Below are 20440 nucleotides of genomic sequence, written 5' to 3'. Positions count from 1 at the left end.
AATGAAGACATACATGTGTGTATGTGTGCATACATACACACACAGCAAAAATGACAATTTAATCAGAAAAAGGCTCTGATGAAGTGAAGCTATCCTGGGCTTGTATTTACAACTTCCTGATCCTACACAATCATTCACTCAGACTCAGTTAGTGTGTTATAGGTCACACAATTATACTGAAGCTCAACACAGTGATGTATTGCTCCCTGTACTTTCCCTGAGATAAACAGTCTTCCCTGCTAAATCCTCCTCCTGCCCAGCTGTCCAGGGTCTTTGGCTGCAGGAGAGCAGGTCTGGAGTCCAGCTCTATCCATGCTGGGAACCAAACTGCCCCAAAGAGTTCAAAAATAGCTGGTACATGTCATTGCTTCCTGTTTCTCACAGGTGCTCAGGTAGTGAATTAGAGGCACAGAGCCTTGGCCTGAAACCTTTGCAGAAAGACTGCCTGTCCTCAGAGCTAGCCCAGATGGGAGATTTGAGAACAGCCCAGAGAAGGAACACAGCTGGGGAGAGGACAGTGATTGCCTTCATTTTCTTGCTTGAGTAGAATAGAAGCCTGTGGTTGAAACCAGATGACAAGAGGACAGGTGTCCCCCTCATCTTGGAGGTTCGATACTCTGCAGTGGCATGGCAGGAAGAGTTTATAGTGATGGGGAGAAAAAACCTGGGGGAAATGAGGGCTGACTGATTGGCAGGGTTAATACTATTCACAGCTTGGAGTAAAGTTTTCTCCTCTTGCATTTGTATGCCATACCTGTGAAGTGGGATGGACATCAGGAGACAGTTCACATGGTGGGAAACATAATACAGTGCATAGGAAAGTCATGACACCTGATRTCCTTTGTACCTTTAATCATCCTCTCCATCCACATTTTCCACACCCAGTTGGTAATGCAGCAATGAGTCTGCCACAGACCATATCTTGGAGTAATAGACGTGAAATGCAAGAGGCACTGTAGGGTAATCAGATGGGTTTCTAGTTGTAGTCGCTAAATTGTCTCCTTTACTTCTCTAGTTGCTGTGCTGTGCTCCCCAGGTTATCTGTGTTGCAAAGTTCCTATTTTTTTCTTGGTTTGCACTTTCTTTTCATTAAATCCTCATACTCTCTGCTTGTATTCAAACAGTGTTGAGACACTTGTTTCTGAGGATAGGACATCAAGGAYTGCAGAAAGCCTGAGACAGACGAAGCTGCAGCTCTACAGAGACATGACAGACATGCAGGAATAGCAAAAAGATTGTTTATTGCTTACTTCTAATTTCTGCACAGCTCATTGTTATAACCAGAAGCCACAATGAATGTCCCATAAAGCAGTTAGCCAGGAGGACTTCCCCAAGCATCAGTGATACATGCTGTTATGGAGACAGTTGGTCCCACCTGTCAAAGTCCCACCTGCTATCTTCTCCTCCTGGTATCATAGATATTGTTCAGGATACAACGGGTAAAGGCAATCCAGGTAGGATGGGGATTAAAGTCCATTCTGACCCTCCATTATGAGGGTATCATGATAGTATGAACATCCCTTGTTCCCTTTCCAAAATACAAAGATTTTCCCCCAATTACATCCCTTCCAGCTTTGCTCTCTCTTTAGCATAAAATGTGCTTCTTACTAATTATTGTATGGAGTGATGCTGCTGTAATTTATCACTAATCCACATAAGTTTTTTGGAGTAGAGACACATCCTTCCTATGGATTTATTACCTAATTGTACAGAGAACTGTAAACAACTGTTTATCTGAATATGACACAGCTGGTCTGTTTCCTCAGACTCAAAAGGATTCACTGTCACCCCTACCTCTCCTCTGAGCCTGAATTTTAACTTTCAAACAAACTCAAAGAAAATGTCATGCCAAATCATGTTTTTATGTGCCATTGCTTGCTATAGCATTGGGCCTGACACCAGGAGCATCTGTTGCATCTGTTCTCATGAGAGTGGAGATGGGTCATGTCCCAGACAGGTTTGCCAGTTGAAGGAGCAGGTGGACCCTGCCTGTGGTCTTTACAAGAGGGGACCACCCAGTTACAGATCCCGTAACCGTCTGTGGACATTACTATCTTACAGAAAAGATGGGTAACTACTTTCTCACAATTCATTTCCATATTCCCTTCCCATGCTCTTTGCTATCTGATTTCTCCACACTTTTTTGTCATTGTTACATATATTTAAAGCAAATTTATCTCCTTTTCCTGCCAGGTGTAGATTAGGTACCATTTGGAGAAGATATCTTTAGAGTTAGGTAAGGGATCTATAACTTGTTCCACACCATTCAACACTCTATTGACCAGGGCATAAAGGTTCATCTTTCTTGTAAGTAGTGAAGTTACAAATATTGGAATGAATAGACAAATGGGCTTCTGTGATATCTTATAATCAATGTCCTGTTCCTTCTGCATTAACTTCATCTTCCTTCATCTTCCTTCAGCTTCCCTTCATCCTCCTCAGGTCCTGAATAAGACTCTATCTCTGTAACTGTAGGAATGGAGGGGAAAAAATTTTTAAAGACCCACTCAGAATAAGAGGAGAAAGCAGGTCTATTGCAAGCCATTTTCATCTTGTCTGCCTCACTAAAAGCTATGAACAAACCATCACCTGCCCTCCTTTCTCTGGATGGCTCTGTCTATTCTTGAGATCTGCTTGTCCTCCATACCAGTGTTTCCCCCAGATGGGATTATAATACTAAACAGACGGTTGGGATAAAGGCTCATAGCTGTTGTGAGTTGGACCATTAAGACAAAGATGTTTAATGGGTCAGGCCAGTATCTGAGGTAGCAAGCAAAACATAAGGCTCATCTAAAATGGAGATCACCTAGCAACATAGTCTGTCCATAGCTGACATAGTCTGTTAGTCAAGTGTTTGTATTCAAATAGGTTACAGACGCTGGCTTGTAATCCACTGAGCTAAGGAGCTTCATGAGCATGAAAACAATAGGGTGAAAGAGGAAGTCTTCAGAACACAGAAAAAGTGATAAAGAGGATTTTTTCCCAACAGAAACTAATATAATGAGTTTGAATTTGGACAATCTGCATTTCAGAGTGGCATCTAATTCCACTTCAGTATTCCATTGCTGGTCTTGTGAGTTCAGTAGAAACCTATATTGTGAATTTGTATTCCTATGAGTCTATCTATCTGAAGACTTCAGCTGAATACTGCAGAACTCATCAGCCGAAAGGTTTGTGCCACAATCTGATAAATTTCAAGTACACCTCAGCTGAATCACACTGGTTCACARCTCCACTCAGAAATATTTTTACTAGAACAAAAAGATGACATGAAGTTCAGACTCATATCTATAGCTCAATTTCTTTATCCATCAGCTCTGACTGAAGAGAGGATGGTTAATCATGTTGCTTTTGTGGTGGCAGTGGGGGCAGTAGGAGCTACTCCATCTACCCAGAATATTGAGATTCCTGGGGAGAGACATGAAATATTAGGGTAAAAGAGCCAGAGAAGGAACTGAGTAACTGGGTAGTGAGAATGGGGATGGCTCAGTAGGCACAACATCAGCTTTCCTGCAATGACAGGACATTTTCTGAAATGTAAAAAGCCCCTGTGACTCCCTTCCCCCTTCCCCCTGTGAAAAGAAAGTGGATCCTCCTGAGAAATACTGGTAGTGTTCCTGTCCTCCTTCAACGTGTAGTTCAAAATCACAACTGCATGTTTCTAATTATCTTTATGGAATTCAGTTACTACACAAAAAAACAGGAGAAGTAGAAAAGCAGAAAAAGGATGGAGGTCAAGAGTTCAGGTTATTCAGTAGGATGAATCCAGGTTGCCAAGACAAGACAGAGATATTTGTTGACTCTTTTTCCCTAATACCCTCTCCTTTCTACTCATCCTTATCCTGGTTACACTAATAGTTGTCTGTGTAGAACTATCTTGGGAGGGAGTCACATTGTTTTGCAGTAAAACACCTCTGTGATATAGGAGCGGTATTCGAGAACAGTTTAGGTTATGGCAAGGTTTCTTCCAATAGTTCTTTGGAAATTGAGGAACATCTCACCTAACTCAAGCAATGAAAGACTTTTAACCATGACAGCAAGGTTGTAATTGTCCATGAAACAAATTAACCAACTTACTGAATCTCATAGAACATAGCAGCTAATAACAGTTATGTTGCTTTTTGAAGCTCTCTTCTCTCTCTCACTGATTGCAGGGGGAGTTTGGGGACTAGCCGTCTCTACGTCAGTGCCTAAAATTAGCTGGAGTAACCCCTATGCGGATGCTATGTGGTCGATTCAGTGCTGAATCAGTTTTTCTGGACTTTGTTTTTCTTCTCCAGGACTAAGTCCATCATTTCTTCCTTTGCCCTTTTCTTTCCTCTGTGCCCTGTATGCTGGTTACATGTGTATGTTTTATTCATGTCCTAGTGTTATCTGTCCTCCTGCTCCATTCCTCCTTTTTGTTTTTTCTCCTGTCATCAAGCCAGTGTACAATATCAGCTGCATCTGTTGTTTATTATTTATGCAGTGCTGTGAGGCTACTCTACAGAATGCCTTTTATATGTGAAGAACACTTCATTTATAACTAAAATACTGGGACCTCTCAGCTGGAATGGAACAGCCACGTAACAGCGCCAGTAACACAGCTCAATGGGTCTCAGARAGAACCTGAAGAATACCATGTCTAATTGAAGCAACAAGGGATTTTTAACTACTGTAGGAAGAATGTAATTGCTTATGCTGGAAATTTGCCAGGACACTAGGGTTAACATTTCTACTCTTACAAAATGCACGCTGGGACCTTTAAATGACTACCACTAATTATAATTACCCCAAATAACATTGCTTAAACCAGGTTTTACTATCACATCACACCATCAACTTTATTATTATTAATGCATCCCTCAGACTGCTCTTTCTACAGCCTGCTACACAACAAAGTAATTCACAGAATGCTAATAAAGCTGTACCCAAATTCCTTTAAATCAGTATATTGGGCAGAAAAAAGTCCAGACTGAATAAGACTCCCAGTTTTAGGTGGTTTTTATTTGTAGTAAAATTTAAAACCATGAGAAAAATATAACTTGAAAAGAAAAAATGTAAGTGGGTAAGTGGATCTGACTTGTAAATTTAGCTCTACAGACATGGGTAGATAGAGGAAAAAAAAAAAAAAGGAGAAATCTTTCCCCTACTATGTTGTACAGTGGCTGAAAAGGCTGTGGACTTTCCCATAAATGTTGGGGAATGAAGTTGTGTGCTTTGTGTACATTTGAATCTTATCCATCAATTCCTTAGCTCTTCCTACCCACATATGAAGAATAGTATCCATGCTGCTCCTAGGAATGCTTATAGCCTGAGCAGGATTTGTTCCTTAGCTTTTGAAGTCAAACAAGAGCTTCATGAATGTATTTAAACTTACATGACCAACATAGTTGCAATTTCATTAACTACCAACCAGGTTAAATTGGGGAAAAATTTGACTCACCATGTCTAATTTTGAAAGGTAACCACTAATGGCACACAGCAGCTACTTTTAATTGCATTTTTTTCTGCTTCTCCATTAACCATGGTTTAATGGTGCATTGCATATATTTAGATTTAAGTATAAAAGTATAGCTCTTTAGGTATAAAATCCTTATGAGTTATTTTAAATAACAGCCTATACAGGAAATAGCTGCCCAAATGCATAACAAATGCAGAGAGGCACGTGTTCAAGCATATACCACCAGCCTGGAGCTGTAGACAAACACACATCACCATATTCAACTCCACAACTCCCACAACTTTTACCTAAAGCTTCAGTGGCTGATACCTTTGGCTCAGGCTCCAAAGCTGAAAAGATTGGGGCTTCTGGCCAGCCTGGGGAGTGAATGGCAAATCCCACCGCCTGCTGCACCGTGCAGTCCTCACTGCCCCTTGCACGACAGCCATTTGTGCTTTTAAACCTTTCCAAAGAGCCACGGGGGACACTCTCACGTAAAATCATTTTGGCCAAAGACGATGCCTCAGAGTCTGTCCAGGATTCAGATGGCAGCCGGTGCACAGCAGGGGGCCAATGCTACATGTTCACAGTTAGTAGCACTGCTTAGTGTATGGTCTATTAAATTTGGATTTGATTCCTGGGCTGTTTTGGGGCTTCTGCAAGAAAGATGTTCAACTTGAAGCATGCAAGTATGCACATTAGCTTTAATGGGACCACTCACGTGACCAAAGTTTAGTGTGTCTATTGCTACTTGAAGGAATGAGGCCTTGAGGTTTAGTTTTGCAAGGATGTCAATAGAGGCTTCTGCTAAACCAACGGGCTGGAAGTCAGGGTGCTGACAGCCCTTCCAGTGACTCACAGCATGATTTTTAGCAAGTCACTTCCCCCCTCCCTCCCATTTCTTTCCATAAAAGGATCATAATAAAGATTCACATCTCTCTAGCACACTTGGAAAGCAACACCCAGGAAGAGTTATCTGATTGTTTTCCTGAGGACACTGTCAAAGCAAATCAGATGATCCAATACCAAGAGTTCTAACAAAACATATTATCTCTCCCTACAAGCCTTGCCCCTCAAATATCTTTAACAGATCATGATTACAACAATCCTAGAAATGCACCTCAAAAGAGATTATCCTAAGATTTAGGGAAAATTCTAGCCCCTCTTCCTCCCTCTTGCTCTGGCTTTCTTGATGTACCAGCCAGAAACATCGATATGTGCAAGTAGTGTCTTCCCCCTTACTGGGTCTAAGGCTATGATATTATCTCATGTACTCATAGACTTTCTAAGACATGGGCTTGCTTTATGTGTGTGTTTTTATGAGTTATTTCCTTCATTTCTGCAGAGCTAAGAAAGCTGTCTGGTGAATAATATTACAGTATTTGCAGAATTTATGTTACCAGGAGTTAGATCTTGGGGAAGGATGGATGTTCCATTCTGCTGAAGATTTTGAAAACTGATTTTCTTCTGAAGAGGAATAAACCTGACTGTTCCAAGGCTTCACAAAAGTAAAACTTTGGCACAAATACTTCAAATCAATCTGAAGAGTTCAACAGAGTGCAATATTTTATGTCAGTGCTTACTTGTTTTTCTGTATTAAAATGTATAATAAAAGGTAAACATAACTGGAGAAGAAATTAATTTTAAAATGTCAAATAAAAATATATCAATCTTAAAATGGGATGCTCTTGATACTGGCAGAATTATTTTCTCTAGTCATATTGATAAACAAAATTATGGTGAAATGTACCCATTTAAGGAGGCATTTTTATTTACGATTAATATAAACATGAATAAAATAATATGTTGCCTAGTCCAGCCACCTATGGCCCCATCAAAGTTTCTTCAGCTAGCTCTCTTGTAAATGATAGTTGAACTAAAAGATAATGTCAGCTTCAAACACATAGGTATTCATAAGCCTGTGTTAGCTTGCAGAGATGGGAGACTATTAAACCCGTGTTCTTTTAACTTTCAAGCTGAGCTTGACTTGGAATTCACTGAGACACCACAAATGTGCAACTCCCTCTTTTCAGGCTAAGTTGCAGACTATGTAGCTGGACTGTAGCTCTCCCAGAGATGGCACACCACTGAGAAATACTACACGCTGGTAAGGCAGCCGAGGCAGCCGGAGGTGCTTGTTGAGTGTGACGACTGATGTGCACGCTCGGTGGCCATGGAGATGARTATCATGCCTACCGCAAAATGCCAAACTCCTGTGGTATGTGACAGCGTGAAATGAGCATTCGATAGACCACGTGGCTGATGTCTCAAAACGCACACAGCACTTCCCTGAGCCCCAGAAAAAGTTAAGTTTCCAGAGTAATACAGATGTTTGGCTGCCTGTTTGTACTGCCACGTGCGGTTAAAATATCTTTACAAGGAGCTGTGAAGTTTGGTGCTCTGCTCCAGCATCGAGTTCCCTCAGGGAATGGCTGAAGTTACTCTGGCGGCTGACTCGCACTGCCCTGGCTGTTTGGAGTTTGTTTCTCAACTGACATGCTAGTAATTCAATACTGTTTTTCAATCATCGGATTTGTCTGGTATTAGGAACTTATGCTAAAAATGTCTCCAAAAACATGCTGCAAAGTTTCTATTATTTCTACTGCACAACTTGGGATTAGGCTGCTTTAATGATTGCTTACTGAGAAGAGTAGACTAGGTAATCTAAAACTGGGTGTATGAAGTCTTTAAGAAGCAGGTTGTAGTCCGAAGAAATATCAACCATTGCATGCTGAGAGGTTAATTCTTCATTGTTCAGTATAGGTTTTATTTAATTTAAATTCCTATCAAAAATATAATATAATATATAATTTGTATAATTATATATATTATACATAATATATGTATATATAATATATGTATAATATATTATAATATAAATTTTTATAATATAATATAATTTGCTTCACACTAAAACACTGGAAGGCACAAGGCAAACACTAGACACCTACTGCAATAAGAAAAAGGAAGAAGAAAAAAAGTTAAAACAACCCATGCAGTCTAAGTCACAAGATACACAGTATTTCTGTGTCTAAACTGAGGCATTTAATTACTAGCTGAGTAGATTACACTCAACTACAGAAATCATAAATACATGTGGAGGCTGTTCTGCAGCCTGGCTCAGTTCTGTGTCTTAACAGCTATAGAAATAAGGAGACAAAACACACCTGCATTATTAGATCTTTTAAAATTTGTCATTGAAGGTGGCTTTTTGTTATTCTAAATGAATCATTAACCTGACACCTTCCACCAATATAAAATGTAAATGTACAGAGGAATCTCATTTTTAAAAGCTATTTACAGCCTCAAATTCCTTTTAATCTCCACGGGGTTTTGTCATCATTATACAGTGCTGGAAGGAGCATGCATACTCAACAGGCACGCAGACACCTTTCCTCCCAGAGAGACTTTGCTTCAAGCTAAGGAATCCCAATAACTAAATTAATATAATCCAGCCATACAGAAACCATGAGCTTTGCAGGGATTTCTCCCCCCTCCCCACTCCTTTTTTATGTTTGAAGTTCTTCAGGCAGGATATTTACACTGTCAGCTAATTTCTGGTGTGGAGGTAGTTTGGGTAGCAGGATAAACAATTTATCTGTGTAAACAGATAGGTATCTTAGAATAAGCTGGCAATCGTCACAGCAAAGACTCACAAAGCAGCAATTTCTTTACTGTGAGGAAAAGTATGTTTTGGCCAGATAGCTGTCTTGCTATATAACTACAAAGGGGACAAGGCAAGGGAGGTTTATGGATGATTTATGCAGATTTTAGGACATACTTAGTGGAAGTCAGCCCAATGGGCAAGGGCAAAATGTGTGATGCTTTGAAGTGCTGACTTTGACTGACTACATACAGGTACATACTACCTGTGCCTCAGCTCCACTGGGATTTCAGAGCAGAGGAGCTAACTTCACCTACTCCTCTCCATATACGTTGTTTTCTTTTCTGGCAGGGGAAATAGCTGAAATTGCATTCCTTTAATCTGCTGACCATAGTGTTACTGCATACATTGTTGATTTCTCATCTCTAGCTTGTCTCTAAATTTCCATCTCTCACTTCCCCTTTGTGGAAGAATGATCTCCACCCCTTTGCTGCTGTCTCCTGCCCTCAATAATTGGACTTTTATTTTTTGGGGATATGAAGTGCATTTCTTACTGGCTTTCTGTGAATCACCTAGCGAACATCTTTTTGCTAACCTATGTTCAGCTGTCATTCATTCACATTTTCATTTTCCTGCTCCAAATAACTTTGGAGATTGACATCTATTTTGTAACAATGCCTCAATGTCCACTATTAAAGAATCTAGAAAGCAAAGATTACAGACCTCTTTGAAACAAACAGATCCATTAAGCTCTCAGCCAATACCTCTTAGCATGGCAAAATCAGCTGCAAATGCCTTTTGCTTGCAACTCCACTGGTTGCAAACAGTGCTGGCACCTGGGGCTAGCTGGCAGTCCAGGTGACCAAGAGAGCCTGGAGATCTCCTGTCCCACAAAGCCGACGCTTGACATGGCTGTGTAGGCAGCTAGCAGGAAAAGCTGTGCTTTACAAAGACTCTGGTTGGTACCCTGCAGTGACAGATATTTGTTTCTGGTGGCGTCACTGAAGGGAAGCAGACATCACCTGTTCTGGGCACTGCAGAGCATACCCACATCTCATCACCTGCCCGGGAGCAGCAGGGAGGTGAGGCTGACGATTTCTCCCTTTCCATGACTACAGGTTGTCTCCTGGGTCAGGGGAGAGAGGCCTGGGTAAGGACAACACTAGGCACAGGTTATTCCCACAGCTATTGAAGGGAATGGGAGATGTTTCTCAGAACAGAAAGGCTGTTGAGTTGTTGCTACTTCGTGTTGCAGGGAAGGTGACTGCTACATAGAAAAGGGTCAGTAAGAGGCTCTTTTACTTTAATTCCTTCCACTGAAATCCCCCTATATCTCTGCTTCATGAATAAGTTGAAGCYGTAGGGTAAACCCACCTGTCTCTGTCATAGGTTTCTCATCCAAGCAGAAAACATATTGCAAAGATCCAAATTCTGCTGTTGTTGTGTCTATACAGCAATAGTATGGATCATGGTTGCATTTTTATAGTTAAGGGTAAGCTTGAGAGCATACCAATTATCACATGCTACATTTGTGTTGGGTTGGGATATGCAAACATCTTTTGGGCAAAAATACAGGAAAATTCCTTGGCAGAGAAACTCCATTGCTCTCAGTGAAAAGTGTGTATGAATTAGAGTGGATCTTTCTTTCTGGGGCCAGTTAGAAAGTGCAGGTGCAACACACTCATATCTACAGGACAGTTTCTGCACAACTATGTCAACGTCTGTTTTTCACTGGCATTTTATTCCAATTAATGGCTGACACCAATAAGGAAAAGTAATTTCTGCCTCAGTAGCATTTATTTGGTTATGTAGCTTGGATTACAACTACACGCACCACTTATTTTTTTTTTCACAGAACTAACATGGGAGTCTACCCACTTATACCAGAGGTATTGACAGCATCTGTTCCATCAGATCAAGGCCTGTTAAATCAAAAGGTACTATTATGATAATTTAACCTAACTTTTTGTATAACACAAGTCAGAGAAACTCAAATACTGTTTCCTTGTCAGGCCCCAAATATCTATTTTATCCATAGGATGTTTTTTAGAAATAAATTAAATTAAGGATCATACATGATGGAGAAGTCATCAGAGCACCTGTTAATTTGTTCCATAGTTAATTCCACTAATGCTTAAAGAGGTGCCTTATTTACAGCTTGAATTTATCTAGCTCCAGCTTAAAGGAACTGAATATCAGCATGTTTTTTTCTCCTGGAGTACAGAGCAGTTGTCTACAGGAAATCTTTTCCCTGTATAGGCACTTGTAGATCATGATCAACAACTTTTGGTCCCTTAAACAAACTCAATAAATAAAGCTCTTTGAGTATCTCACTAAGTTTTATAGACGACAAATTGCTCTTGTGGCCCTCCTTTGAGCCTTTTCCAGTTTTTCAACATAATCTTCCAATGCATATATCAGGCCTAGACACACTGGCTACATCTGCAGTAGTAAATTAAACAAGAAATGTTTCTGGGCATTTGAACCTGATTGTCCCTAGTGCTAAACTGTTAGTACAGGGTCTGGTGTGGCTTTGGCCTGGATTGGTGAGACAGACTGGCTCAGGCCAGACAACGTCTGAGCATGGTTTGGGGTTAGCACAAGCCAGAGACCAGTTCCAGCAGGCAGCTTGTTTGCTGTGGTACAGAAGTTAAGATTGCAGGTACGGAGGTGGCCCCTTTCATGCCAGCCATCCTCAGAGCTGGCAAGAAGCACAATTTACTCATAGAGACACGGGCAGTCAGTGCTCTAGAATGGCATTACAACACTGTATTTCAAGAGGGTAATACCACCTTGTTGCTTCTTTTTGTTATCCATTGCTCATGCCTCCGAAACTATACTCTTCACTGTCCTGTTGCCCTTGGAGCTTGTAGTGACTTTATTATCTGCTACATCACCCCAAACCTTTTCATTGTCCAAGGATCCCAGGATACTGTATCTTTTTCTTATTACAGGAGGGTATTGCAGCAAAGTTTTTGTTTCTAAAGACATATTTTTGGATTTGACTATGTATGATATTCATGTAAGCATACTTTATGAATGTAGGCAGGTTGACCTACCTAAACATCCTGCTCTCATCATGATATATCACTTCACCATTCTTAGTGGAAATTATTTTAGAATTCATTCCAGAAAATAATACTAATGAAAAGGATAATAAATAGTATTAGGCCAAGGAAAGATTTTTCTGGCATCCCCCCTAGTAATTCTAAAATTTCTGTAGGGGAATTTTTTGCCCTTTGCAATTAATGTTTGAGATGTATCAGATATCCCATAGTTTTGGCTATACTGATTTCACATAGTGTCATATTTTAAAATAAGAATGCCACACAATTCTTACTCAAAGGCCTCATAAAAGTCTGTTTGGTCCATCAAAATTGCAATGCCTCATGCTAGAGGTGTGCACAAATTCTTTTTGGTGTCATTAGAGCATAAAGTATTTAGATACCTGCAGCCTGAGTTTCCCTTTTAACACTGAGGAGACACTGCACCAAATTTTGATTGCCTGTACAGCCCTATTCTCATGTAGCAGCTTCCCTTCAGGAAAGAGGGGTACCTATCAGTAGATAGTGGATGGAAACACAGAAGCAGCTGGATCCAGCTCAGCACATCTGGGTCTGCACTTGAGCCCGTGTTACAGAGTAGTGCAGGGCTGTGTTGTCTCCACTCAGTGTGCACGTGAGTTGAGCCTGACTTGCCAGTGGACTTGCTTATAAATATACTCCAAAAGAGCTCAGGCTCCATAGCTCAAATAATTTACTCAATCCATTCTTTGGGAAAAAGCTGCTAGAGATGGACAGATACACCTGTGGATGGACAGAGACACTGAGGAGGCCTGTCTCTGCCTGGCTGGAGTCACTCATACTCCATGACTCATATCACCATTTTCTAATGCATCTCCTTTAGAGAGCTTGCACAGCTTGAGTCCGTTGCCACAAGATGGATTTAACAAGACAGCACCATTTAGGTTGTTGCTTTCTTCACTGAAGAGTTGCATGTCTGTCTTGTGACTGTCTGCCCTGGAAGGAATTATTTGAATTGTCTTGTCTGCATGGCAGTAGGAAGGAAAGATAATAAAACTTTTCACAGAGGACAGTAAGTAAGGGTGACGGAAACAAGTTGAATCCAGCCAGCCCTGGATTTCAGCCTTCTAAGAGACTTTCCCTGTCATTGTAGGCCTTGGGAGAAAAGTATGTCAACTGAAAATCCTCCTGCATTTGTAGATACATGTTTTTTGTGATAACCCGGATATGTTTGGCTCTCCCAGTTAGAGAAGAATTACATTCCCAGCCTGAAATAAAACTTTTTTTTTCACTGTTAGCTACAAGATCCAAGCTGTTTTTTCATCTTTTGTCATCACTAGATAGTGCTTGTGTTTCAGCTTCACACTATCCCATAACAGGTTCAGATCCCATAACAGGTTCAGCCAGTGCATATTTCACATCATCTGCTGATAGTTTTCAGGCGAGGGGATCAGATCTTTTGAAGCTCTTAATGGCTATAAAATGTATCGACCTCAGCAATGAATTCACAGCAATGGGTTTTCATGTCTTTGTTAATGCTAGACCATAGAATGATCTGTGGGATCAAGATCATGGGTAAGTTTGCACAAATGGGTGGCTTAAATTAATCTGGTTTTACTCTACAATTGGATTACAACAAGTTTATGCAAATGGTCATATGGCAGGTAGTAACTTTTTAAGATGGAGTAATTTGATTGCTTACAAACTTATCATCATACCATAAGATATCTTGGTGCAGTATCTCAGTCCATATCTATTCTGGATACCTCAGAGGATCATCATATATTAATAAAGATTTCAGTGAGGTTTCAATGGAAAAAAAGATGTAGAAATGTAGGTACAAAGTCCAGTAGCTATTGAATTGTGCTATTGATTTGTTTCTCAGATGTTGGGTCATGACCACTTAGAGTGCATATGAAGAGGATGGGTTCAAAAGGTAAGTTTACAATGTGTTAGGAAAAGCATGTTTAAGTGACAGTGGTTCAGTATTTTCAGCGCAGGTGATCTGAGGTCCTTTAAATAGCTTTTGTTGCTGGGAGAAGCCCCATTCTTGCAGGATGGGGAAGGATTACACCTGTGAAGGGTGAGGACAGATGTTCTTACTTATCTGCACTAGAAAAACCGAGCTGCTGCAGATACAGAGACATTGCAGGAAATGTCAAAAAGACTACCAAAATAGGGGAAATACAGTGCTAGTCTGAGAGATCCTGAGCACAGCTGGATTTGAGAAGCCTTGTCATAAATGCCAGATATGTCTTTCTGCTTAGCAGATTATTTCTTCCATATGTCCAGAAAAGAAAGAATATAACCACGTCTGGAAATATGTTAACAAATGCCAAAAAGCACTTTACTTGTGATTTTGACACACCTTCATGAAAGATCAGCTCTGGGTCGCCTTATCTCACCCTGCAGGACATTTCTTCCTCATTCCACTTTTTTCTTCTTCCCCTTCCTCAAGTTGGCTGGCTTCTGATTCCAAGAGTTGCTTGTTTTTGTTTTCTTTTTTTTTCTCTTTTCCTTTCTCTTCCCCACCTATACTAACTGCTCCCTTCTCCTCTTTCTCCCTGAAAGACCAGAGAAAAACAGTGCAGAAGAGGTAATGTGATTTAAAGGCACAGAGCCTCATTGAAAGACCCTGGAATTTTTGCTCTGAAATTTTTGAGGATCCCTTGCACTTTCTGCCCTTCGTGCCTCCTGTAAGCGAGAGATGTTTCATATGGCCACACAGGTTGGCTATGTCCCAAGGACAGAACAAGGAGCAAAATGAAGGGTCCTTCAAGATTTCACTTTGGGGCTTGTGGACTGTTCCTGCAGGAGGGATCACAATGGGCAGATTTTAAAGCTACTTTCTGGTGGCTAAGGATTCAGACAGACTCTAAGAGATTTGCATTGCTAGGTATCCTGAGCTTTTACAAGTCTGGAAGTTTTATCTGAGCTAATTCTGCTCTTCTGTTTTCTGGTCAACCTACAACCTGGATCTACAGGTTTTGGAAGCCCTCCCACTGTTAGTGGACTTCCTCAGGAYATATTGTGCATATCTGCAAACACATGGGAGTGTGGCACCCAAAACCCCAGCTGAGAGCTTCTAATATACAGCTGCATCTCACTGTGTGCAAGGGTGCAACCCCTCCAGCTGAAGTTGTGCTCACATTATGTCAGCAAGTGTTGGGCTCTTCTTGGTATTACATTTTTTTTTCCTCCTCAGGGAGCTGCAAAAGGAAACTGCATTGTCATGATGAAAGATGATTTACCATCTGCGTTGCCCCATGAACGATTCGTCCCTATACGTTGCTGAGATTACACCCCTAAAGGGCTGCAGCTCCACAGTGGCAGCTAGCTGCTCTTGCTCAAGGAAAGGGAAGTGTGCAGGCGTTATCATGAGGAGGTGGAGTCATTTGAACAATTAAACAGCACCATCTGCAGGCTCCACGCTCCCCATGGCCTTGCACTAGCCACGGTGAGTGTGCGAATACCGCGCTCCTCCACACAGGAAGACCTTGCCCGGCTGGAGACAGGGTTTAAATGGCAATTAAATGAAAGGGAGCAGAGATAGAGCAGAGGGTGGATGACGTCCTCTCCTGGATGTGGGACAGCACTAAGCTCCCTCACAGCTGGGATACACACCTGGACGTCTGAATATGGTCACGGGATGTGCTGATGAGCATAGGCTGGTGGATGTTTCACTCATGCCTGTATGGGTATTTTATTCCATTCTATTGATTGCCTTTTTCTCACCCTTTTCAATTTACCTCTTTGAATCCAAACAGCTGATGGGTCTAATGTCAGGAGGCGCCTAGGGGAAGGAGGGTTTCTCTTCTTTTAAACCCTGAAGGGTTTAGTCCATTCCTCTGTGGATAAAAATGTCCTGAGAGGCCAGGGCTGTGCAGGTCCAGCCTTTGAATGGTGCTTGTGACAGCACACGCAACATGTATGCTGATCTGCTTTGTCTCCCAGATGGCAAGTCTGGGCAGGGTTGTTGGTGTGCATCGCTGCTGGAGGCTGTGCAAGTAGATATTGGTCTGTGCAGGTGGCGCATAYGGCCTTGGAGTAATAGCCTCAAGGTAGGCCTGGTCAGGGAGGAGTTTGACTAAGACCTCATAGACACAGCACAGTTCAAGACATCATTTTAAAAGAGAAATCTTTCTCTTTGGTTACAGCCACTTACTGGACAACATCAGTAAGAGCTTTGTTAGCTTCCTTTGCCCACCAGTCCAGAGAGTATTGGAGCACCCTGTCGTGCCTTTGCATCAGGGAAGATTGTATGACCTGCCCCTTCCAGGAAAAACTACCATGAGGGAAAGTCTGCCTAGGAGGAAGTGGGAGTCATCTCGTGTCTGTAAATGTGCTCTCTCTAGGACTCGCTTTTCCATTAAAAAGAAAAAAAACAAAAAAAAAACAGTTTTCCTTCACTTCACAAGGGAGACAAAGACAGAGCAAGAGAGAAGGACAGTGAATGAGTGACAAACTGATATTTTAACATTGATAACTTTCCCTTTAAATCACAAACTTCTTTATTCTTAAGCCTGCTGCTGCTGCCACATAAAAATGCCTGCTGAATTCCTGACTACTCTTAAATCATCAGCACTATGTATGAACCTTTGTGAACATTTTTCTGCTGATACTTTTCTTTTATTAATATCTCTGCTGTCTTGTAGGAATCCTACTAAAAGAACCATGACTGTTTTTTTTTCTCTTTCTTTTTGAATGTTGAAGGCCTACCTCTTTCTTTTCAATACGGCATTTTCCTGAAATTCACCTGGGGAATTTCATCTCCAGCCCAGCTGCATCTTTCTGACAGATAGGCAGAATGAAAGCAAGTTTAGTTTGTTCTCCAGGTATAATACCAATACCTAGCAAGAAAAATACCAAAGCCACTAAAACCAAACACTCTTAAAAAGCTGAATGTTAAAGCTGAAAGATATTTTGTGCTCCACAACTTTGTGCCATGTTGTGTTCCCTCACCTCCAGCTTTGCTTCTGACGTGTTCTCTGTTCAGAGCAGCAGTTGTCTTCTCCTGTATTTATGGGTGTGTGTATCTGGGCCCGGACCTCAGCTGGAGTTCACTGTTTTTGCTGGAAGTCTTCTCCAAGTATTCGCAGGAGGGCTGCGACAGCTGGGAGTGGAGTTTCTATCTCATAGGAGCTGGGCCTGTGGCCAACGACACTCCTGCCCACGCTAGTTACTGTTGGTGTGACCTGGGGCTCCCCAAGGGGAAACCCCAGCTACAGAGGTGCCTCTCTCTGCCCTGAGGATAGCTCTGGCACTCTGTGCCAAGATTTCTAACCTTATCTTTGTCTCAGTTGCCCTGGTGACACCACCCTGTGATCAATGCCACAAAAGTCTGGCTCTTCCCGAAAAGGACCTCAATAATGCCTGCTCTGAGGGCTGTATAGGTGGCATGGTGCTGTAGAAGGTTTCATGTTGCCAGGAGAGACAACTGATCATTAGCTGTTGTCTTGGGAGTGCCCTGGGGCTTCAGTAGCTTCCAGGATGTCTCAGCTCCAAAAAGTGTGGTTGCCACCCTTCCAATCAGATCAGTGCCTAAACCAGTAAACCATCCTTCTGTAGCACACTGGGAGCAGTATACTCTGAGATGCATTGTCATCCAAGTCTGTGACCTTCTAAATTTAGACAAATCAGAATTGTTACTGTATATAGTGAAAATATCCCACAGCAAGCTCTGTCTCTGATGACCTTCCTGAATGAAATCTAAATGAAGAYTTTGCAGCAAAAGCCGACAGATAGGTTGCATTCAATATTGGCATTCCAGTTTGGCTCAGGAGGAAAAGAAGTATTAATGCTATTGCACAAGGCTCTGGTGTGACCTTATGCAGGATGTAGGACGCAGCCATTGCCACCGATGTTCAGGTAAGAGGAATTTCAACAGAAAGAGGGATGCCATGCTGGGAAGGCTTAAAAGAGCAGACTGAAAGAGTCTAGTCGGTGTGCCTTTACCACACAAAGAGGAAGAGAGGGGATAGGCTTGCAGTCCATAAATAGAGCAAGGATGGAGAAGAGCTGTTCTCAAAACTAGAGGACAGTGTGGCACAATAATAAAAGTTATTAAATTAGTCTTTAATAAAATGTAGACCGGAAATGATCAGCCCATGTTTCATCATTGGAGCAGTGGGATTTTGGCAGAGCCTTCCAGTCAGAGTGAAGGGGACCAAACCCCTAACTACTCTTAAGATTAGTTCTATTTTATGGAAGGATTTACATGACAGATGCCTCAGGGAGCATGACCACGGCTCAATAATGGGTCTTTTCAAGCCCTGCATTCAGTCATTTCATCAGTGTAAAAGTGCTTCTTACCAAGGATCAGACTAAATACCATACCACTAAAGAGCTGGTGCCCTGATGTGCACGCTGCTGTTCCTTCTCATTAGATGGAAGCTGGCTGACAAGTGTGCAACTGCTGCAGAGTGCCAGTGCTTGCCCATAGCAGGGTGCATATTCCATACCTGAAACACCACTCTCTCATCGTAGGAGCTTTTGGAAGGAAGTCCTGGGAAAGCTAGGGCGCCAGTTCCCAGAGGTTGTTATAGACCTCAGCCAGTCTAGAAGGGGGAAGGGGGAAGCAAGCAGGAGTGGCAGGGAGAGCAGTAAGGGAAGCTGGGAAGTTACTGGTGGCTATGCAGAAGCAGTAGTACCAGTGGCGTTTCCACTCACCTATTCCCAGCAGCCAAAACAGAGATTCCTACTTTTGGATCCAGTGATTTACCACGGACCATTGACCAGCACACTTTGGGACAGGCCACATCCTCATCCAGGCATGGATATTCACTTAACTGCCTGGTCCAAGTGCACTGCTCTTTCTGAGAGCCCTGTGAAGTTGCAGGCAGCCCTCACTGTCAGCTGCCTGTGACTTTTGACCATTAGTGTGGTGGTAGCTAGGTGTGGATTAGTATAGTATGTATAGTCCTGTGGTAACAGTCTCTTCCACAAAGGTTTTTGCAGTCTAAATATACTAGGCAAGAGGGAATAACCTGGATTTTCCTCAGCAGTGCAATTACACTAGGGATTCAGATGCTCCTTAGCTACTATCCAGCAACTCCCACAGAGTTGCCATTCTCCCTTGGGCAGCTGTCTGCCGTTATATAAAGACAGGGATTCCTCCAGCCTAGGTGTGCTCCTTCAGATTGAATTCCCTGGCTGTCACGGTTTTAAGCTTGGCCTGATTCATGGGGAAACATCCTTTGGGAACTGCCAGGGGCTCCATGGAGCTGGAACGGGGGGGAGCGCAGCAGCAAGTGCTGCACAGGCCTGGCAGTTTACCCTCTGCAATAAGTGCTGTTCYTCCCATCTGCTGCCCTCCCACTGAATGCTTCTTGCTGGAGCAAACACAGCTCTATCCACCTGGTTCCCTTACTCATTCATGCTTTTAAATTGTTAATGGAGAAGATTGCAACCACTCTGGGTGGCCCAATGTGGCTGGAGCAAAGACACCTATTTCCTCCTTCTTCCGTCTTAAGATATCTGGACTTCCCTTACTGTGCTGAAAACTTTCAACTCATTTCTCAGGCAGTGCACTTCTGTGAAGACTGTACTGGGAATTAAGGGATGTGTTTCCACTATGCAGTTTGTGTGCTTAAATAAGCCATTTCTGTTTCCTTATTTGTTCATCAGAAATGAGGATTTGACCTATGAGCGTAGTACTGATTATTGCTTGAACTCTACAGCAGATTCTTTCAGTCCATAATGGATTATGTTTTTCTGGATGGAGGGAAACATCCAAGACTTGGATGCCTCTGCTTGTGTACCAGAGTAGGCAGACACAGGCCAGCTCAGGTCCAGAAGCTGGTAGTAATATTAGAACAGAGCTCCCAGCAGGTCTTAATGGCTTTGACATAACTCCACTTTTACTTGTTTTGTTTGGTCTTCCGGAGGAGCCGGCTCAGGCCTAGGCAGTTTGCAGACCACACAAAGACAGCTTCAGTCTGTCTGCATCCATCGGTGCCTATATATAGACCCAGAACAGAAACCTATGGGAACTGAGAGTCTAACACTAATGTCACCAGTCTTCCAGTAATGAATATGTGTTATGGAAAAGTCTCACAGTTGAAACAAACCTTGTTGGTGAATCTAATCAACATTTCTAATCCAAGTCAACAAAGTAAGCTTTGTTTATTAAAAATTTACATAACACTCTATTGGTTTTCCTGTTAGGTTTCTTCACTGCATGCCCTGAATAGCAGAAGAGGAAAAGGTTTACTCCTCAATAAGGGATATTTTGTTGTTTGCAACACCATTAAATGTTGCTGGAAATGTCTGTTGCACATTTTGAAGTAAAAATATCATGACCAGAATGTGACAGAAATGGAAATAGCACTAGGTTACAGGAGGGTTAAACGAAGATGAGAAGATTCTGCAACACACAGTTGCAGAAAAACA

This window comes from Apteryx rowi, unplaced genomic scaffold (assembly GCF_003343035.1).
Source record: "Apteryx rowi isolate R43461 unplaced genomic scaffold, aptRow1 scaffold_297, whole genome shotgun sequence".
Lineage (NCBI taxonomy): Eukaryota > Metazoa > Chordata > Aves > Apterygiformes > Apterygidae > Apteryx > Apteryx rowi.
This window is presented reverse-complemented; position numbering follows the sequence as displayed.